This window comes from Lagopus muta, chromosome 10 (genome assembly GCF_023343835.1).
Source record: "Lagopus muta isolate bLagMut1 chromosome 10, bLagMut1 primary, whole genome shotgun sequence".
Lineage (NCBI taxonomy): Eukaryota > Metazoa > Chordata > Aves > Galliformes > Phasianidae > Lagopus > Lagopus muta.
This window is the reverse complement of record NC_064442.1, coordinates 10,213,184-10,236,030: the sequence shown is the minus strand read 5'-3', so window position 1 is coordinate 10,236,030 and position 22,847 is coordinate 10,213,184. Positions and strand designations below refer to the sequence as shown.

General features: G+C 42.0%; 1 long non-coding RNA gene across 1 annotated transcript; it reads left to right on the top strand.

Moving 5' to 3' along the window:
• Positions 1-3,671: 3,671 nt before the first annotated feature.
• LOC125698418 (uncharacterized) lies at positions 3,672-22,760 on the top strand. Its single transcript, XR_007379183.1, has 4 exons — positions 3,672-3,887; positions 12,664-12,847; positions 15,398-16,564; positions 22,553-22,760. It is a non-coding gene; the product is annotated as an uncharacterized LOC125698418 (long non-coding RNA).
• The last annotated feature ends 87 nt before the right edge of the window (positions 22,761-22,847 follow it).

Here is a 22,847-nt window from a genome sequence, read left to right as displayed (position 1 = left end):
TTATGTGCATTACCTGCTAAGCAGTGCTTCTTTTCCCTTAAAGCCTTATCACAGCATTGTTGTATCTGTATATACAGCCTTACCATGCCAATGTCGTGAGTGAGAAGCACGTCACGTTAGTAAGGTTCTAAATCTGTTGCAAAAATGATCTTGATACTAAGCATCTTCCCTTTGTAATCTGCCAGAAAGGATCTTCAGTTATCAAAGACTATTTAAATATCTTAAAATAAGAATAAATCCTTTTCTGTAAACCCATTTCTTCTTGCTGGAGTTTGATAGTAAGTTTTGCTGCTCCTCTTCCCTCCTAGCAAAAACAAACAAACAAAACAAAAACAAGATCTTGTTAACATTAAAAATTTGGCATGTTTGAGAATTTTTGTGTAGGCAGAAAGAAGAAAGGACTGGTAGATGCACTGATGTTGTTCATTACTTCATTTGAGATCTAGCCTATCTAAATTAAATAGTTGTGAATTACTTTGTGCATAAAGCTGGTTTCGTGTGTCATTGACTGGATGACATTAGGCCAAGTCATTCCACAAGAAGCTAGAAATATGCATCAAGTCTTACATTGAATACATCTACCTATACAGGTTCTTTTCTCCAGAATCTTCCCAAGGAGTAATTCCCAATGTCACTGTATGCGTGGCACTGAAGAAAATTGAAAACTCTGAAGCAACTTGAAAGTAAAAATGCTGTACAAAAATATATATATATAAAATAAATACGTTGTTGGTCTGCTCTCTACTATCACTAAAAAGGTTCAAACAGAGCTATTAAAGTCTATACTGTTAATTACTGGTTATATGTAGAAAGGACAAATCTTCAAGAAGAGTTGTCTAAAATTTGAGGAATTGTACAGCTGTCTATGTGCAACGTGAAGCTTTTCTATTAGAAGATATTTGGGTGAGGAATTCCTATCTGCAGCAGAAAGTGGCTTTTTCCTGTAGAGAAAGGAAAAGGACACGACTAGCTAACAGTCTGCTTTCTTTTAGAAATGAATTTGACTTGTTACAAATCAGAGAATAGAAAAATCTGGCCTTGAACTCCAAGTGAATTGGGTGGAAAAGCCTAACTTGAATTTAGATAATTGGGTCTAGATTCATCCCTATGAGTGGGCTTCCATTTTGAGGTGTGAAAGGGTTCTGTTTTCTGATTTTAACTGAAGTACACCTGACAATTTGGAAAGATACGGATTTTGATAAGCTGCTGAGGGTCATGAAGGAGCAAGTGATCTACAGTTCCTACCATTGGAGCTCTCCAATTAAGGCTAAAAATCTTCAAAGTTACCGCAAAGATGCTATTTACCTTTTCCTGGTTCCCCAGTAATTAACCAGGTCTTTGCTGGTTGTGAATTCAAGCACTGCTCCTTCATTTCAGCTAGTTTGCCCTGTGTCATGGTCAGAATTTTTTTGATGTGATGTTTTTTTAATATTCGGCCACTAGATGGCACTTAAGGTTTGCTTTCTTTTCTACTTTTTTGTCCAAGGTATTTTTCAGAGATCTGTTCGTCTGTAATTAAGAGTTGATGACTCCCAGTGGGACTAAGTTGGCAGAAAGCAAGATGCAGCAATATTTGAGTGAAAGCAGGCAAAAGTATAACCATTAAAGGGGGAACAATGACTATAATTTAAATAAGATTTGGGTGGTTGCAGTGTTTGCATAATCCCTCCTGGCATGCAAGAGCAGTAGAGAAGCCTGTGGCTTTGCTCTCCTGCTGTGTTTCAACAAAAATGGAAAATTGTAATGAACAGCAACATTTTTCCTATCTTTCATATTATTTTGCTCTTCCTCCTCCTTCATTCCTTTAAGAGAAATGCAGTTTACTTAAAGATTGAATTGTAATGGCAATAAGCATATAGCGTGGTAAAACACACTGGATTCTCTAAATCAAATTCCTCTTGCTGCAGTTTCAGGGCATAAGTTAAAACTTCCTCAATGCACGTTAACCCAGTAGAGACAGGTGATGTACAGCAACCTGAATTGCATGAATTTTTGTTAAAGCTCCCTACCTTCTGTACTGACTGTTGCTCCTGTAATAGCTTACTTGTATTTCTCTCTCTCCTCCCCAATATATACATATAAATACGTATATGAAAAAATAACATTGTATTTTGGCTTAAAGGTGGTTAAATAAGTTTCAGTATTAAGTAAACTTCTGTGACCCTGCCTATTTCCTGTCCTGTCAAACCTTTCCTTGTAAGAATAACAGTGTCCTTTTATTTGGTGGAGTGTAGCATGATGTTTTTGGCAGGCTCAACATTTTTGACTTGCATAAATTTGTGACCTCAAGTGCAAGAAAAGTGAATGCTTGCTTCAGTGCCTCACGGTTTCTGCCTAAAGAGAAAAGTGTCCACATCGCTAATCATTACAGTTTCTGAAGGAAAATTATCAGCACACTTATTCCACCTGATTGCACATGACTGCACTTCCAAAGAAAAGAATCAGAAATAAAACTGTATTTTGTACCTAGTTATGTAAGGTACCAAAAGTCTGGAAATATAGGGCAGACTGTCCTGCCGTACTGATTGCTGGAATTGGCACACAGGGCACTTCCCTCACTAACAACTCCTTGGCAACCTCTAGCTCAGTAAGGATGTTATTCTGCAAAGTGTAAATTTGGATCTGCTGCTGGGCTAAGAATGTCTGTCATTGCATGGTTAAAGGTCTGATCAGGTCTGAAGTGAATTAATGTAATTATTTTCCTACATTTTCTCTCCATTAAGTTGTGGTTATTTAGCTCCTTACTAAAGTAGTTATGCTTTTCCCCTTCTGTCACAACACAGCAAGAAGATCTTTTGCCCTGCCAGGTCTGAGAGCTTGACAAATTAATTCTATAATTTGAGAGCCACTATCCAGAAAGTAACTACTGCTTTTAATATGAAAAAATATACTTAATTAAACAAATGAGAGCTGCTTATGCACACTTGCTTGTTTCTCCACAAAGTTTGCTTTTCTCCCTTATGTCACAAAATATTACTATTAATCATCAGCTTTTTACAAAATATTTATATAGTACATTTTTTAACAGAAATAGGAGTTTTGTACTAACGTTGTTTGTAGCCTTAACATTTAAAGGTGATACCCTTGAACTGAAGAAAGTTGTCTTTTGATTACTATTGATTACTGCAAAGGAATTTGTTTGTTTTAAAAAAGAAAAAAAAAACAACAGTCACAAAAGTAGCATCTTTAGCCAGATTCTTCTAGCATGAGTGTTTTGTGGTTTACGGATTCCTAGCTAGTCCGAGAGGTTGTCTCCAAGTGGCCAAGACAAAATAACTGCATGTCCTAGTTGGAAGAAAACTTCTCCCCTTCCTTTGCAACTAAGCTGACTGTGTGCGCTGAGCCTAGAGAGCATGTGGTATTCACTACTGCCTTGCTAAAACGCCTTACTCCTGACCGTAATCTTCCTGCTTGGGCCAACTTGCACTTCAGTTGCTGACAAATTACAGGTACCTTCCCTTAGGATAACATCAGGGAAGCTCACCTCACAGGTCTTCATAGCAGCAGAGAAAACGCAGGTCTTATTTTCCTGTAGTTTCACTTGCAGGTACAAGTTACCTCTGAGCCACAGTCAGAACCATTATAGGTAATTTGGGCCATTCACATTCTGCAAGAATACAGCTTTTCTTTGGCTGCTGCCAGCCTATATATTGCTATGCTGGACAAAATAAAAGGAGATCTTTGGAGGGGGAAATACAAAATTTCAATTATATTCTTACCTTTCTTCTCAACATCCTTTAAAGCACTGACAGTGTGGGAGAACTGAAAAAGGAATTGTGATAAAGCCAGGAAATTGTGGAGCCAGCAATAGGGAATTGAAGGCTCTCTTGACATGGAGAGGAAGAGAGAGCTGTGTATAAATGGAGTGAGGATTCATCATCATCACGGTGAGGTTTTTTTGTTCTAATTTCATTAATAGTAGAGGGTAAAACTGCCTGGAAGAGTGCTGAAATGCTGCTGAATGAAAAGCCAACCTGCTGCTCTGGAGAGGCAGCAAGCATTTTTGTCAGGACATTGTTCCTCACTCAACTGCAGCAGCGTTCTACATCATTTTATCATTTTCTGGCTAAGAGCAGCTGTAAAGAGGACTTCACTTTTCTGTTCTTTCTGGAAGCGTGACATAGATTGTGTCCCACTCCTGGCCCCATGCACAGAGCTTTCAAACGCCATTTTCCCAAATGCCAGCTAAGACTTTTACCAATAGAACAAGCAAACCTGGGCAAACTTTCACCACTGTATTCTGAGCAGGCTGGAAGTCTGCTCTGTAGGAGAGGTAACTGTTGGCATTTGTTTTTTATTTGCAAGGCCTTTGAGATACATAGCATTTAGAACAGTCTAGGCCAAGCAGAAAAACACAACTCAGGCACTTCTTGGATTTCCTACAAGAGGATTATGATTTTTTCCCCATTCCTGTCTGCTCCTGGGCACCTGCTTACCAACAGGACCTATTTATTTTTACATCATTATTTCTTGATAATAAAGATGATTTTTAATGTTTTTGGCACACATCAATAACAGTAATAATGCACTGGACTCCACCTATGACCCTTTATTTCTGAAGTTTGCCTTTCAAAAATCCAGAACATATGTTGATGGCATATCTACATATATATTAAGCAAGTGTTTAGATGATCAGTGGTGCCAGGATTGCGTATAAGCTAAATGAAAAATGATTATTCATTTGCAATTACTCCTGGAAATTTTGATGAGATGCCAAAATAGTAGAGCAGCTGGATGAAGAGAGGAATACTGTCCATTCAAGCTGGCATTCGGAAATTCATGCAAAGCCACAGTTGTCTGTCACCTTTATCCCAGTGTTGAGGTGGTACACAGCAAGTGTGCACTGAAAAAGCTGTATGCTAGTGATATCTGCCCATCAAATGGGTTATTCCACCAGCCTCCGTTACATTTCAACTGTCAGCATCAAGTGCCACAGAGCCACAGATCAATGTAACACTGAAACTAGGACTATCTGGCTGTGACATAATTCCTTGGGTCTCCCTGGGTAATAGCTTTTCTCCTTATGCCTTTGGTCATTGCTCTTTACTTTCTGGTTTGCCACACTTTCATTTTCCGGGCCTTTCATCAGCTAGCAAGCAGTGCTAGGAATGTTTGAATAGCTATTGATCACTTCTAATGAACAGTAAAGAACAGATAGAGTTCTGTGTAGCCAACACAAAGAAAGAATGCTTACAAATTAGTCGTTTAAAACAAAAGTTAGACCTAAGAGCAAAACTTCATCCTTTAGTACTACAAAGGATATGCCAACACAGCTCAGGGAAAACCTTTTCATTACAACTGCACCATAGTTGCCTGTTCTAATGCTGACCCGTAATTAAGTACATTACATAGTCCCAGTGGCCTGTGCATGTTCCTGAAATCTGTTGCTGGCAAAGCTTTCTTATTATATTACTGTGTTACACTGAGCCCTGTGCAAATGCTAAACAAAAGGAAATTAAATCCAACTGCTAACAAAGGCATTTCATGTATTCAAATCCCCCCTAGCCCCACAGCCAAAGTGACAGTCAGACTACAGCTTTTTCTGAATCCTTGCTCATTTCGCAGAGTACAGCCCAAACAGTCACAAAAAGATACTAACCATAGTCTTCCATAACTCTACAACCGTTTTTAAACATTATCCTGCAGACTGCCAAACAGCCCTCATCAAAATGATGAGGGTAATGGTGGTCCTTCAGCACGATCTCCACAGTCAACTTCAACAGTTTGTAAATACATAGATTTTCAACAAAAGGCAGAGGGCTACTGGTTTGAATAGCTGGAGAAGTTTTGTTTTTTTTTCCTTTGAAAAAGAGTTGATTCCTGTCATTTAATGCCCAATACACGAGGCCAAAAAGGACTTCATGTATTTGGCCAGAAACATTTCCTCACAAGAGATAAAGACATCAGAAAGTTATGACTTATCAACAGTATAAGGGAGCACAGGGAATTTGAATGAAAACATAAGTCTTAAATCAATAACCATCAGAAGTCATCTGTCTATAGATACAGTTGGTTTCAGTAAACATCTGTGGAGTGTTTTTCAAGAAAATATTTTGGAATGACTTTTATGGGATTCTGGGACATCAGATTGCTAATTTCTAAAGATCTTCAGCACAATTAAAAGGTATAAGAGTCAGGCAGAATACTTCAAACATTAATTACAGCAAATTCTGAAGTTTTGCCATGTGAAATGGAATTGTTTAGGGTTTGTGCACTACTTACTACTTAAAGATGACAAAATCTGTCTAAGGAATAATTACTGAACAAGACAGCTGTGGGGTGGGACACTTATCCTCATATGATCTGTACACAAAAAATGATTAATCGAGACTTAGATCTGAGATACCATATAGTCATAAGACTAAAGGTCCTTCTCTCAGAGTTCCTTTCCTCCATCAAAATGAGACTTAGAAAGCCTCTGTTATTTCACAAACTCAAAGTTGCTCCTAAGGGCAAGAGCTACTCTGCTATGTCATGCTTTCCCAAGGGAAGCAGTGGAAACCCCTTTGGCTTGGTACAAACAAAGAAGGGGAGAAGCAGACTGCAAGATTGTTCTCTGCACTGGCAGATGGGCTGAGTAGATGACCTAACAGGTCTTTTCCATCTATAATTTTATTCTGCGCCTTTGATGCTGAAGGCCCTGTTGACATCCACAGTGGTATTGCTTTCCTGGAAGCTTTATTAAATATCTGGTTTTGAACTTGGAATCTAACACTACTGAACAAGTAACTCCACTCATGAGGTGACAGGACAAGAATGCCAATGGGAACATGCCCTGTCGCAGCAGTTAGGTTCATCCTGGGCCTAAGACCAAGATACCCTGAAACACTTGCATCAGCATATAGTAAGTGCAGTGGTATCAGTGTTCTGCTCACTTGAGTGCAGAAGTTAAGCAATATGCAACCACCTACTGTACTGTTTACCCAAGATGTTTGAATTTATAAGCACATCTAGCATGAATTGAAGACTTAAGAGTTGCAGGAATTCATCTAGAAATCCTCAGTCAGCCACAATGTCAATATTTCTTCCCTATTCTCCAGCCATCTAAGTTAACAGAAGCCTTACTCTCTCTTCACTACAACATATTCTTATGTAAAAGATTGGTACAGACTCACAAAAGCCTCTTCGTCATTTGTTCTTCACTTGAAGGGCAAGAGTTTCTACTTTACCCCATGGTCAGGAGTTACTTCTGCAGCCAGCACAACTAGTTACACCTCAAAGCACAGCAGGAAGGTTTGTGACATCTATTGTTGCCAAGAACTTGGGAAGGTGACAAGGCTCGATTCTCAGTGTGAGATACACCACTAACCTTAAGGGCAAAACAACTTTGTGTAATGTTTCTGTTGGTCCATAGAACAGAGCTCCTCATCTAGCGGTCAGTTTTCCAATAGCTCACAAGGCCTAAAGGTATTTTGCCAATACAGCAATTAGATGAAAAATGGTAGAACACAGCCCACCACAACCCAGATCTGAATCTGGAAGTCTAGCCTGCAGAAGTACGGTGGTACGAGAGGAATATTCTGACTCAGCTGGAACAATTTCTCAGATCTGAAAGAAACTTTGCCCAATGGGAGCTCACAGCAGGTCATAGCTCTCTTTCTTATGAGGTTGGCTACATCTGTTCTCTTTTATGCAAGAGAAACACTTCATTAGAACCCTGAGTAACCCTCCGTTGGGCAACACTGGGCACTTCTGGTTTCATCAGCTGATGAATCAGCGTGTCCCGTTATTGCTTCATACCTCATACAGTAAATTTTGGGTGGATTCTTCTTGGCTACAAAATGCATTTGTTCTGACAGCTTTGGACACAGCCATACTGTTCTTTTGTAACAAGTGTTTGAAATATTGTATTTGCTTACTTAAATCATTAAGCATAAAATGAAAGCTGTTTCTTTTGCTATTGTATAGCATAATAAGATAAAACAAACAAAACAGCACTGGTATAACTCTAATAAGAGTTTGGGAGTTGCACCTCTTGCAGTTTCCCACTCACCCAGGCGCATCCCACTGTGGATTTAGGAAGGTACCTTAGATTCTGCACCTTTACATCTGCAGCAGAACAGCTGTGTGGAGAAGCCTTACCTGGAGTTGAAAGCAGGCTGTAGGGGCCCACACATGCCAGCGTTCTGACATTTAGCAGAACAAACTGGGCAGGTGTGGGAGGGAGAGAGGAATCTGTCACTTAGCAGTGAAAAAGTTGCTATTTAAAAGCTATATCAGGACCTCTTTAATGTTTTGTGACTTCAGTGGATTATTACTTGGCTCTGTCACAATCCACTTTTGTCTCGTATTTCCTGCTGATGGCAGAAAGAATTTGAAGCACATTAGAGAGCATGAAGAAGGACTAGGTTGTTATGTCAGTACTGATGGTAGCTGCAATTTTTTTTTCCTCAGAAGGGCAGTGGGATAAATCCCAACTCTACTGAAATTAGCGACATTCAGACTTGGATTTAACAACAGAACTATTTTTAAATTGAATGAATAGAGAGAAATAGTTTGAGCCTTAAGCTCTTGGCTGTTATCATCCTTCTTCTTTCAGGTTGGACTGACATGAGGATATTGGGCTAAAATTCTCTTACTTTTATTCCAGCTGTAGACTTAAGACAGAGCAAGTGTAAGTGGATACCAGGAGTAAGGCTTGGTCCTGCCTCGAGGGACCTATACTGATACCTGTAAAACTTTTAAGCATGGAGTTGAAGGTGCAAACAGGACATTCAATCACCACAAATCTAGTCTCAGGTTCATAATCTCCAGACCTAAAATAGCCATCAGTAAAACATTTAACTGAACAGCTGAAAGCCTGTTTAGGGAAGTTGGTCCCTCACTGTATAAAAAAGTTCTTAGTGGATAAGAAGTTCTGTTCGTTCTCATTTTTACCTCAGTGCAATATTGCTGTTGTATTTTATTCTCCAGAAAGCACCAGGGATGTGGCATCACAGCTTTTTCTTTCCACTAAGTGCCTCATGTAAATGACACACCCTAGCAGTGTTGGGCCTTAGCTTGGGAACCTCAGCCCGTTCCAAAAACCAGAATTCCCGCATAACTACATAATTTGCTTCTATTGAGTTACTGACTGCCCACAAATTGACTAATGCAATACTCACTGAGGATCAGGAGATTGTATCATGAGTCTTTAATTCCAGGAGAGGGTGATTTGTCCTTTAATATCTTAAACGTTTTAATTATCAACACACAAATTAATACTAAACCTCTATCTAGCAACCAGACAACAGAAAACAAAAAACAGAATCCACATTAGTGGGGATTCTAAGACCTGTATCTTGCTGTATGTACCAAGACATTAGGGTCTTCTAAAGTCTGTCTTAAAAATTTGCACCACCAGTACAGCTCTGGTTGTGGGGTACAGGCCAAGGACAGCAGAGCAGCAGAGATTCAGTACTGCTTACCTTACTACAATCAAGGAAGACCGTTCTCAGGTTAGATATCCCTCCCTCTCACTTCATGTTTTCAGCCCACAAACTAGACAGCAGCAGCTACAGAGAACCATTTTTCATCCCCCATGTGCCTCCCCAAAAGAGGAAAGCTTTTGTTCATAAAAAATTTCAGTCTTCAGAAGAATCAGAGAAGTTTTTTCTAAGCTTGAAAGGTACTTTGAAGTGCTCCTTAAACCTAGGCTTCACATCATTCTTTGTGTGTTTCTCAAAGGCTCTTGGCAACTGAACTGGTTCACTACCTGCAAAGATAGATTTTGTTCCAGCTACAACAACAGCTTAGATTTGGAAAAACAGAACTTACTTCCATCTCCAACAGCTCAAAAGCCTGAACGCATTGATACTACTTTCTTCATCAGATCAGTTCAGCAATCCTACCAGTCCAGAAAGTAGGTGTAGGAGAGCAGGGTATAATTATTGGCTGCAGCTGTTCACACCAGCCAGTCTCCTACGAGCCACCTTGAATTGCCAGCATTCTCCAGCACAGGAGAGCTACATAAACATTTGCAGCTGTTAACAGACATTTCTTGCTTATGCAACTTCCAAAGGTTATATAAAGATTTTTTTTTATACTAGGAAGGAAAGATTCACACTGTAACATTTTAAAAACCCCACAACCCTTAGACAGCACACTGAAGAGATGAGGCAAACTGCTGCAATAAAGGATTCTCTGAACTCATTGATTTAGAACTTGCAGGGAAGGTTTGGTACAGCTGTGCTTACTTCTGTTCGAGCTAACAATCTTTGTAACAACGTGTTTCCTGAAACTGTAAAATTTGAGCTGGGAAGCCATTTGAGAGCAGATCATCCTCTGGATGAGAAGGAACACCAGCAAGTCTTTCTTAGCATTTCACTTAGGTGTTAATCAGTGGAGGATTTAACCCTAACACACTCATCTTCTGTTAGCTATTACATTCACTGCATTATTTTATTTTATTTTATTCATCTGAAAAGGGTTATTATGCTTCCTTCTAGGCTGTATTTGATCTCCAACTCACTGTAGTGTCACTAATAAGGAAAAGAATTATCTCTGGAAAAGCCTTTAATATCACTGGACTTTCACTCCATGGGACAAAGGGAATTCCATTGCTCGCTGCGACAAATACATTCAGTTTCCTAGATCAGGTATAGATGACCAGGTCACAGGGGCTTTGTGTCCTTTCTGTGGCCCACATAGAATGTCTCCTTCTGTTAAACCCCTCACAGGCTCCTACCTTACAATTAATCACCTCTGGACTTAAAAGCGATCAGCAGGAGCTATTTTATACAGCTGTTTAAAATACTCTGTTTAGTTATTTGAACTCCTTAAACCCCAAGTGCAGAGAGAGCAGCTCAGTTATCCACCCATGTTACATCCACAAGTGTTGACTGTTCTCTATCTTAGTAATCTAAACATCAGGTGGAACAAATAAGTCAAATTAGGTCCCAGAGCAAGCTGCATACACAGGGGTCTTTTCCTGACTGCTTTGCAAAGGAAGCAGGTGCCTCTTGTTTGGTGCTTATATTACACCATGCTGTACTGAGAGCTGTCAAGGAAATCCATTTCTATTTCTGTTTTGCTTAAAAAGAAATTTGGCTTTATGCCATCTGCTTCTTCTGATCTTAAGGGATCATAGATTCCATTGAAAAAGCTGAAGGAGTTCTTGTCTTAGTCTGATTGCTCTTTTGGACACCATTACCTTCCCTGGGCAATGATTCTGAAGCCATGAAACACTGGAAAATGATCTTTGAAGTGACCATGAAAAGCAGAAAGGAACTGTGCATCCCAAGCAGTGAAAGGAAAATAAAAATAATGGAAGGATTTTCAGAGTCCAACCTGATATGTATTTGGCTGCAAGTAAAAACCTATGTGCTGTCTCAGCACAAGGACTGTTTCAAACCTACCTCCCCCAAAAAAACAAAACAGAAGGCATTCACAAAACTTCAGATTCAAAGGAAAAAAAAAGAAAGAAGCACTTTTGTAATTAGCTTCTATAGTGAGAGAGAGAGAGGAGCGGAAAGAAATCTCTTCTATGATGCTGATTGAAACTGCGGCGAATTCTGCACGTTTGAACTTCATGGAGGCTATAAGCCATGAGCTAACTTCAGTTCTTGGTGTTGCTTTCTCTGTGTTAATGCCTAAGCACCTCCTTGTAAATTGCAAAGCTACTGGTCAACTGCAGCCAAACGCAATGAAGTGGTAAATGTCAAACAGCTGCTGTGCTCACACAGCCTTCTAGGAAAGCAGGCAGTGACAGGCGGGCTAGTTACCATCCCAGTGAAAGGATGGGGCATGAGATTCACCTCTGTTAGACCACAGTGACTGGGAAGGATCTGTTACTGACGCTCTGTCCCTGCAGGGACTGAACCCAACTGAACTTTAGGTCTTAAAAAACATTTAAAAAGTTCACATATAACTCATGCCTTTTCAGTAACGGGCTGCTTTTATCTCAGATTTGAACTCTCCACCCAATATTGGTGGTGAAAGAGCTCCATGTATCTGAAATCCCATGGCGTAGTTTAGAAATGAGCTCCCCTGTGATTGGTGGGAGGACAACTCTAAAGTATCAAAGAAGAAAAGTTGCTTGAATTCAAAATGGAGGAAATGTTACGGTCAGATTAGCAAATGAAGATGTATGGGAAAGTCAGCAAAACTAGCAGAATCCAGCAGCATAACTTACATAACAGCACGTAACTTCCTTAGCTTTATTTTCTGGAATAAGATGCTAACCTTGCTTGTTCAATTACTCAGGCAGGTGGGAAAATATTGTCACCAGGAGTTGTATGTGCTGGGGTGCTGGGAAAGTATGAGCACGAAGCAGTTCAGTGGCTGTAAAAAAGTTGGACGTGGTATCTAGCTACAGACCTGAGCCTGTAGGTGGATAAAGCACCTTCAGTTATGGGCCATTTGAGTTCTCAAGTGACAGGTCAGACTTGTGAAGTGGCAAGCATATCATGATTACTGAAATAAGTGTTGGCAAGGGTCATGTGTCTGCCATTATGTTTAATAATGTTTAATTTTATAAGCTGTTCTGGATGATATCAAGTAGCTGTTCAGTCAGTTAAATGCATGCAGTGCAGTCACTAGAGAGGCTGGGTTGTTGGCACTGAGTCGAGGGTGTGATATCTCTCCATGCATAGAAAATTTTATTTGTTTGTTACTTATGCTCTGGCCCTCTGAGAGCTCAGGGCAATACTCCAATAACTTATAAGGTTCTGCTTTTGTGCCAAGGTATCTCTGTCAGCCACTTCAGACGCACACTGATCTCACAGCCAGGCCTGCCAGCGTTGCTGAAGTGGCGTGCTCAGCACATCCGTTTGAGCAGGACCCAGGATCAGCTGAGGAAGCACCTGGACACTTCTCTGCTCTGTTTCCTTTCTCCCACTGGAACTGTGGATGGCTGTGCTGAGCATGGGTGAGCTCCCACGGGCGATTTGAGGGTTGGGGTAAAACCTTACTCCAGTGAAATCAGTTTTGCTATTGACTTTGGTGGGGTCTGACTTCATTCATAAAGCGTTGACTGTTATAATAGATTTACCAGCCCTGCAGGCAGCTCATGCAAGAAGAGCAATAGATTTAGCACTCTTGCTTCTAGAAATGAATCCCCTGGCTCAGGCAGAGGTCTGCAGGGAGCAGCTTCCCTGAGCCAAGCTCTTTATCTGGGAAGCCTACCACCCAGTACTGCACAGCAAGCCCGGAGCCGGCCGGAGCCGACTTGCACCTCCACCACAGGAGGACAGGCTTGTGCTGGCACACTGGCCAGCTCTGGGAAAAGCCAAAACCCCACGGAGGTGTGGCACTGGTGGTTCTGCATTTCTGCAAGCCAGTCCCTCGAGGAACAGCAGCAAGGGCGGATTTCCCCGGTTTGCACCATAGCCAAGATGGCCTTCAGCAACCTCGGCTCAGAGCAGGCATGAGCCACTGTCTGAGCCAGCATCAGAGCAAGGAAAGGGATGGAGTCTGGCCTGTTACAGGGCAGGGAACTGCCGCAGCAGCCAACACTGACCCTGTGCTGCAGCTGCAGAGAGGACTGTGGTCTGAGTGCTGCCTGTCGTGTGTACTGCTCTGGCAGGATTTTAAAAGAAGAAAGGAGAGAAAGGGATTCCTGCTCCATTGTCCTTCTGCAAGTGGAAAAGGGCTGAACTAATTCAAACCAAACTCAGAACTGAAACTCCTCCCAGGCGGAGACATTTTTTCTGTCAAGTTTCAGCCCTGGGAGAATTTTTACAGCTGAGCAATAAACTCTTGAAACAGAGGTTAAGGGCCTCACTAGCTCCAGGCTTCTAATACATGGAGCAGCACAGAGCAATGCACATTCTTTAATCCATAGGAATGTGTCAGGCTGGCAGGAAGCTGAAGATGCCAGGGGATGGAGAGGGTTAATCACCACAATTGCCCAACAAACATTTCCTAACATTGTCACTTTTTACCCACAAGTTACAATTTCTCTGTTACTATAGAGTCAAGATGTTGATACTGGATTCATTTTCTGGGTTTTATTCCTTTTTGTCATTTTTCCCATGAACTAATAAGCCACAGTGGATTTGAAAGTATGAGCAAATGCGAACATTATACAAAGCACTTTTATGTTCTATTGACATTTTCTTCCCACCCTAATAATTTAGAGCTGTTAACATAAAAAAAAAAATTAAGATGATCATACTTCCCATCACTTTCATTTCCCAAGTCTATGAAGGAAGAATCATGAGTAATTTCCCATAGTTATTGTTTGCAGCACAACACATGGTCTCAATTACCAGGATAAGAAACATGGAGAGGGTATTGGTGAGGATAAATGATTTGTCTGTGCATTTCATTCAAAATTCAGTTTCCATGCTATAGTTTATGTTGTACTGATCAACCATCATCCTTCTTATTTCACTTTATAAACACAACCCAGCTATTCTGAACAAGGCACCGGCTCATAAGAGATCAGTTTGCTGATACATTTCTGAAACACAGAGTGACCCTTGATCAAACCTGCCTGCCATTAAAGGAGGCTGCCCAAAAGAGCATCTCTGGACAGATCTGTACTAAGAGGGCACAAAATAACTCTTTGCCCACAGCTAATCTCAGCTGAGTGAGTTCCATCTGTGGAGCAGATGTATGTCAGCCTCATGGTTCGTTGCTCCTGCACAGGTAGCAGCACATGCTGTAAACCAATGGCTTTAGCACATACCAGAACAGTTTGGATGTGGCAGAACCATCATTGCAGGACTTTGATCTTGCAGTGAATTTGAACAGCGTTGTGTTGCCTCAGTGAGATGAGTTGAAGGCAAAGCTGAAATTCACAGCAAACGGAGAGTTCTGTTTCTTGCAGACTTTACAGGGTTTGGGGTTTAGCCCTGCTGACTTTAAAACCAGGATTCCGTGCTCTTTCACCTCATAGGACTAACCTTGGATAGAGATGATGAGGAACACAAGAGAACTGCTTAGGGGACTGGTAAAGAGGTCCCACTTAGTAAATCCTTTACCATTTCTCTAACTTTCAAATGGATTCCAGGCTGTTCTGTGGGGAACCCAGAACTGTGCTGTTTGTTAGCTGAGTGAATCGAACACAATTGGCCTTTTCCGCCGGAGTGTTGTGCAACTCCTGCCAGACTTGGCCTTCAACCTGGGCCCAGCGGTTGTGTTGAGACCCACAATTTCCTTCCATGGTTTTATCTATGCTGTCATTGTGGAGAAGAAAATGCTCTGGTTCCCAGCATATTCAGGGGTAGAGGAGTGTGTGGTAGACTATTAGACTATGTATAGATGACAACATGAACTTTTGTAAATTCAGCCTCATAAGTGATGTAATCAAATTACAGGGGCAAACAAACAGTGGGCAAGTTCACACAGAGTTGGCTTAGTTGTAATGCAGTTCTATTTCCTGAGAAGAAGCATCTTGTCTGTGCTCTGAGAACGTGCACAGTGGTATTTTTCAGCCTTTTTTTTTTCTTTTTTCACTTCCCCTTCATTCTAGGTGCTGCTTTCAGCTTTAATCTGTGCAATATGGACATGATACAGTGATTGAAAATGAAGAGCAGGTCTGCTTGGGCAGCTTTTCTCACACTCCCCTCCATACCTCCACCAATCTATGCTGTGCTTCCTTGGCTTGAGCAGGATTCTCCAGCTCCAGAATGATGTTTCACAGCACAGCTGTATCCCAGGAGTAGAAATGGTCACTTATCTAATGCATGGCAGCACCTCATCTCCAGGGTGATTTGGTGGAAGAGCTCTATGGGAAGTGCTTCATTTCTTTTACCGGGGCTACTTCCTAGCACTGTGAGAACTTGGAAAAAGCACTGAGATTTCTTACAGTGGCAGATTTGAAAACTGCAATTAAATATTGATAATGAAAAGCTTTTGGTGAAGGGTTTTATGCCTTTGGCAAGTACAGTTTCAACACGGGGAGTGGGTAATCTGTTAACCTTCTTGCCTCATTACACTTTTGAATTCAAAATGAGAAACTGTCTTTAAGGACTTATTAGTCTACACTCAGTACTTGCTAAGATCACATAATGATCTGGTTCTGATGTGCTTTGGGGATTTTTCTGTTTGACTCATTTGGTAACTGCTTACCCACCCCACAATAGGCTGCGCCCTCCAAAGATGAGCCACAGTGAGCCACAGTCCCACGGCCCTTAAGCCACAACAAACAGATAAAACTTTTGTCCAAAAAAATGCATTTTTCCTGCTGAATATTCGCACAGTTTCTTGATTTGAAAAATGAAAACACTTTCTAGAACATATTTTCCAGTTCTGCTTGCAGTATCACAGATGGAACTGCCCTCAGAAGGACAAATTTTGCACTGCAAAGACGGGTGCCAGGTTTTGCTCATCTTAAAGACCTTGCCTTCCAGATCCATCCTGTGAACCAGCCATGCATGGATCACATCTGTGAGCTTGGAGCAGCTGAAATAACTATACCCTTCCCAGCTGAGTAAGAGACTAGCGGCGATGGGAGCTGTTAAGCAAGTAGGAGAGCTTTGCCCCATGCAATGACCTCTGCCTCTGGATTCAGATGAAATGGGTGAGCTTGAATCTTTGCTCATTCATGAAGGAATGAACACAGCAGGAAGGCAGCAAAGAGGGAGAAGTAATCGTTTGCTTGACTGCACACAGAAGGAAACCTGGACACATATGGCAAGTATGTGATAGTTCTCCATCTAGCAAAGCTTGAAACTCTGTTCCTCTGTTCTTTTTGTCATTTTAACCACCTTCCTTGCTATGCTTTTTGCCTAAGGAGTTCCTGTTGTCCTTTTAACAGTGGAGAACGTAGACCAGGAACATCACTGCCAAGGCCCCAAAGCCTGGTAGTCCCAGAGCTTCCCACTGTACCCCAGTTACAGTAACCCACTGAGCAGACACTCCTCTCTCCTCACTTGATCCATTTTAGTGCAGATGTGGTAAAAAAGCCCCATCAAGTGCTTGTTGGCTCAGGAGCACCAGCTGAGGGAGAAGGTTTTGCACTACAGCTTGTAGCCTGGTGGAGCTGGCTACCACGAGAGCAGATGGCTGTTGATACATGTCAAAAAACTTCTGATCAGCCTTCCTGCAGCCGGCAGAGCCAGTGCTGCTGAGCTGCAGCCCTTTCTGCTTTCTCCTCGTTTCCTGTTGTTTCAGCTTTGCACTGATGTGAATACAGACTGACAGTGCGGTTCCTTGTCTGCTCCGCACTGGCACCTTCCTTCTCCCTTCCTGCCCATCCCTTCAGCCACGTGTTTCTCAAAGCAGCAGCAAATTGTGCTATCACCTTCTTCTCTGGATTCAGCACTTACATTCCCAGTTCAGCTGTTCATATTTTGCCTGGTAGTTGGAGCCAGATCCCGCTCAAATATTTTCCATCTACAGTTTATGTTTGGCACAAAAAGAATCTCATGATCAAGGGGTTTAATGATGATACATACTTTTTTATTTAAAAGGACAAGTTTCTGTCTGGAGATCCCTTTAAAACTCCTGAAGGAATCTAAAGAAATCTGCATGAAAAAAGTCTTCTGGGCTCTTTTCTGTCTTCTGGGTATCCATGCAGTGGTAGACCTGGCAAGATTGGCAAGATGACACCTGTAGCCCCATTAGACGCCTCTGGGCTGCAGAACTGATGCTGCAGTGCTCTGAATTGCAAGAGTTCATTGAAGCAACAGGTAGAAAGTCTGTTCTCCCACTGTGAGCTTGGATGCGAGCCATGTTTTAACATAAATACGGGGATGAGGACCCTGGCCTTATTCCCCTGCATGGATTTCTTATCTGAATTTATCCTTCAAAATGCAAACATGCAGCATGGACTGGATTGTGGTTGCATTAGTCAAATCTTAAGTCAGTGTACTCCAGGCTTAGAAACTGCACGTGCAACTTCATATTCAGAGTTTTGAGGAAGGCTCAGTTGTTTGGACAACTTACAGAAGCAGCACTGGTGGGACATGCAGCGTTACCTTCAGCATGGGAACACCTCTGCTGCTGGCAGAGCATCACATGTGTGCTCAGTGTGGTGCAGGGCTTTGGGCTTCCACCCAGTGAACCCATTTCTACACTGTTTATTCACAGGACTCACCTTTCTGTCCCAGCTGTTTTGGGTTTAGGGTCAAAACTCAAGATCAAAGTGAAACTTAGCCAAAATGCCAAGATTTCCTGGTTACAGAGTGAAACCAAGCTAAGACTTCAGAGTATGTATGGTTTCTACCTAAAATCATAAATCATCTCTTATTCACCTAAAATTTGTTCCAAATTTACTCAAAACTTGGACCAGATTTACCTGAAACTTTGCCCAGAACTGTTTGAAACTGAGCCCAGCTTCAGAGAGAGGTTCATGAACCTCATCAAACCTGGCCTGAGCCTCCAGTATGTAATGAAACCTAAAACCAGGGGAGTTTCACCTGGTCTCTGTTCAGTTATACTGTTTCTCACGGCTCTAGTGCTTACTATGATTACAACAAAAATGCATCTATACAGAGCTGTAAACATACACATAACATAATAAAGGAGAAGAATCCAGGCAGGTTTCCTACCTGTCTGAGCTCACCTATACTGCAACACACCTACAGTCAAACTGAGCTCCATGCACACTGCTTAAAAAAATCTCATAAAATTCTTCTGGGTTGTCACAGAAAAAAAAAATCACCCTGAAGCACCTCATATAGGAATGATTGGAATAAAAGATCAATCTCCAAAGAAAACTAAGCAGTAACCCTGTTTTCCTGGCTGGTTCATCCCGCAGCCTTGGCTACGAGATGGGAAAGCTGGCAGAGCCAGGCCCTGCTCGCCAGCAGTGTCACTTTTGATTACCTCCACGCAGTCTGCTGACCTGGATACTCACCCAAAACCTCTTATCCAACAGAAAACCACCAGGCACTGCCACTCTGCATTTTTCTAAGTGCTGCTGCAGCACCCACAGGGCAGCTTCCCATGTGGATCCTTGTGGGGATATGGCAGCCCCAGGGGGGCTGGGACATGTCTTTTTTGCAAAGGGACTGTTCCCATGGCTTCATGCATGCTGGGCCTGTGGTAGCAGATGAGCCCATTTGGCTTCTTACCCTTCACTGCAGAAACACTCCAGTATTTCAGAGCTGCTCCAGGCAGGACGGCCACTGACTATAGGCTCTTCCAAACTGGAAGATCTGGTTCTTGATTTCTACCCTGTAAACAGAGGATGACAAACACATCCCAACCTCACAAGGGTGTAGTAAGGATCAAAACATGTGTCTGCGAGGCACTTACATCCTACAGCCCTGGGAGCCATAGAGAAGGTCATAAACAAACAAACCCGCAGATGTGAATGCTGAGCCAAGGCCAGGGCTGGGCTCACAGTGCTGCCACACAGGAGGGAAGGGTCCTGCCCAAGAGACAGAAGAAAAAAAAAGCCTTTCCTGGGCACGCAGCAGAGGTTTAGCAACTTGAGGTTGGCCTGAAAGCAATGACAAATAGTTATCCCTTTAGATTCCTTAGAAATAGAAATATGTATTTCCACATGTGCATGTGAATGATGTAGGACTCAGCCATATGCTAACACGCGCCAATAGCACACACTGGACCCACCAGAATGAACTCTAGGCTTTCAGCCAGCTCTGCCAGCACACTCCTGCTGCCCAAACAGCCCCAGCCTCCACTTCCTACCTCAGCAGTGTCACTTACAAGCACGTTAGAAATGGGAGAATCTGAAATAAAAAAAAACTCTTTGGTAACCTCTCTGGCCTCAACACTGCTGCACTGAACTCAAGGGAAGCTCATAACCGAGGAGTTGGCTTGGGCACAGTATTCCTCAAAAGCATTTGTTACAAGGGTGTGATGTATTTGGCAAGTTCTAAGGACAACAGAAGTAGATGGTTGGAATTTGTTAGAGCTGAAGTCATCAACATCAAGGCTTTGCTGGAAAGGAGAGGGTCTCATCTTTTGGCAAACCAAAGGGCACAACCCCCTTGAGAGAGTCCATGAGCTGCCCTCAGAAGCTCTGCATGGGCACTGAGGGCCTTGACAAAGCGTGCAGCAAACACAGCAGCAGCAACGTCTGGTCTTGCCACCAAATGCCTCCAAGGTACCCGGGCAGCACAGGACCTGTGTCTGTAAGTGAAACAACAGCCACGTGCATTGGGGCATTTTGAACAACTGCTGCATTCTCCCCTCTCCTCTTTTTTTTTCCTTCTTGTTACTATTGCAACCATTGCAATCATTTGCCATTTACTTTGGTGTAAGTGATGGCACACTCTCACACAAAGCACAGCCATATGCTCACCCTCTCCCCAAATTTTCCTCAAGTTCTCACAGCATCCAAATCCAGTATGACCTCACAGTTTAACTCGATGCCTGGACCCACAGTGCTGATGTGTGGGTTTGCACGCAGAAGCCCTCCATACAGACATGGAACTGCAGGAGCTCACCCAGGAGCTGTGCTGGATTCTGCAGACATCCAACATGCTCAGGCCACTGCCAACAATGAGAAGCCCTGGTTTTTTTTGAACTGTTTTAGCTAAGCATTACCTTGCCAACACTGTGATAGGCTTATTCTGGGCGAATACCCTGGATTTACTGGATTAACCTGCTGTACATTGTATCTTGGCTACTCCTGCAAGCATGAAGCCAACTAAAACAGACAAAACTTAACAACTTGCTCCAGAGAGAGGGTGAAATAGGTAAGATCCTGGGCTCACATGTCCCAGCTAAGGGAATTCCATGTGTCCCGTTAGTTCCTGTGCTACCTAATCTAAAAATTCAGCAAACAACAGTTTTTAAAGATGGTGAGAAGACTTCAGCCATGCCAGCACCTCCCCCTCCCCTCCAGTCTGGTTATGCAGCTGCAGGCTGCTCTGCACGGCACTTACCTGCCACAGTGCAGCCAGTAGGGACCAGAGGTGCCCGAACACGGATGGGGAAGCTGTAGGCAGCTGTTAGGCAATAGCTGTGGTGTCTGTCTTGCTCTCCAAACAGCCCAGGCCTCTCTGTGCTCAGGAGTCTTGTCCAGATCAGCTCTTCCAAAGCACGAAGCTGAACTTGAATCACAGCGTAGAATATTTATTTTAGAGAAAACCTGATTGTGACCCATTGAGACCTGCTGTAAGAAAGTAAACACTTTGGGTTCTTTGAAAGTCTGTGTAAATGAGAGACTGTGGAAAAATGCCAAAATACATGTCAGCCATCAAGTTTACAAGATACCGTTACAGTATACAATGAGAATGATTTGATATGCACAGTCAGAAGCCATCCTTGTTTAACAATTAACCAAAAATTATATTTATTATCCATGCATGCACCTATGCCCAGTCATATGCACAGCTGTGACAGAGGGAAGCCATGGGGTTATTTCACATTTTTCATCATTTCCTTGAATTTGAAAAGTAGCCTTTAGTTGCAAAAGCATACACATTGGAAAAAACCTCCAGTGTACCTAGTGCTTAGAGTCCCTGGGATCCCACTGTCAAATCAAACACAGGAAAACATTGTAAATCACACTCATAGGTTAAAACCACTTTTTAATTGCAGGTCTCATGCAATGTTTTCATGCAACCTTTGTGCTTCTTTGAGAGTTCAAGAAAACTGCAGAAATTCAAGCAAATGTAAATAATTATACAAATATGGCAACTAAAACTGACAGGCAAAATTGGGCTTTGCATCTTTAAACCACTAAAAAAGATGCTTGTTTTAAATATTTGAAATTTATCTTTTAGTCCATGGAAGGATAGAACGACTTCAAATTGGTCTCCTCCCTGTAGGACAAAATAACAATACTCTCATATGTCCTTATTTCTGCAGCGCAACAAAGATGACTTGCAGAACTGTGCAGACAAGGCAGGGGCTGCTGGAACACCATCAAAGAGGTTTCAGCATATTAAGGTGTTTTAGGCAGCTTAAATGTGAAACAGAGTCCTGATAGCTCTTTCTGAAACCATTCTTCTCAGCTCCTCTCCATATTTGAGGGCTGGAGAGAGAATACCCAAACCATACACTTTAACCAGAAACCATACAATCTTACTAAAAAAAAACCAATCCCAACCTGCTGAAGTTGAAGTGGCACATACAACTGTAAAGCTCTGATTATATTTCACCATAGTTACACAAGATATGGAAATAAAACACCGTTCAAGGTTTTGGCACATCAACATGTAAAATCCAGACAGAGTCTATTATAGATATCAAGGTAACCCCGTGCACATGCACCAGCTCCATTCTGTATAGTTGTATTTGTTAAGCAGAAAGAAATCCAAGAGCTGAAGTTGAATTACAGAAAACAATACAACTGGGGGTAAATTGTTACAGTGCATTTCCTTTTCAGAATGAGCATGGCTCAGTGTATGTTCTCTCTATCAATTACAACGCAACCTAATCAGAATTTCCAGTGACACCATTTGCTACATTTCTGCCCCAGATTTTGAAGCATCACCTCTCAGTAGAATGTTCTTCAGCTGCTAGAAGATGCACTGCAGCACTTGAGTATACGAGAACACCGGCATCATTGAATAACTCCTTCCACATTAAAATGCATCTACAACCGATGGCTGCTTTTGGTACTGGATTACACCTTTGTGATCAGTCTTAGATTATTTGAGAACAGCTGTTGAAGGAGGGGTAAAAGAATTGAATATTTAGAACTAGGCAGTTTTAGCAAAAGACTTTTCATATGATTAAATGTGGATTTTTTTTTTCTGCACAGTGACTTAACATCCACTTCTGCATGCTCTGGCCGTCAACGTTACTGACTGATTTGATTATTCAGGTAAAGTCATCAGAAATGTTCTAATGCACTTTCTGGAGCCACGCAATTATTTTAGAGTTCCACTGCTGCTTAGATTTGCGAAGCTTTCTGTATTTCCTCTGTTCTTTCTTTGCACGAAGAGTGAACAAATGGTAGCAGCATGCCTTCAAGAAGAAACCACCTGTGCACACATACAGACAACAAACCCTACCAAAATGCCTGAAACGTAAGAATTCAGTTTATCACTTTCAGC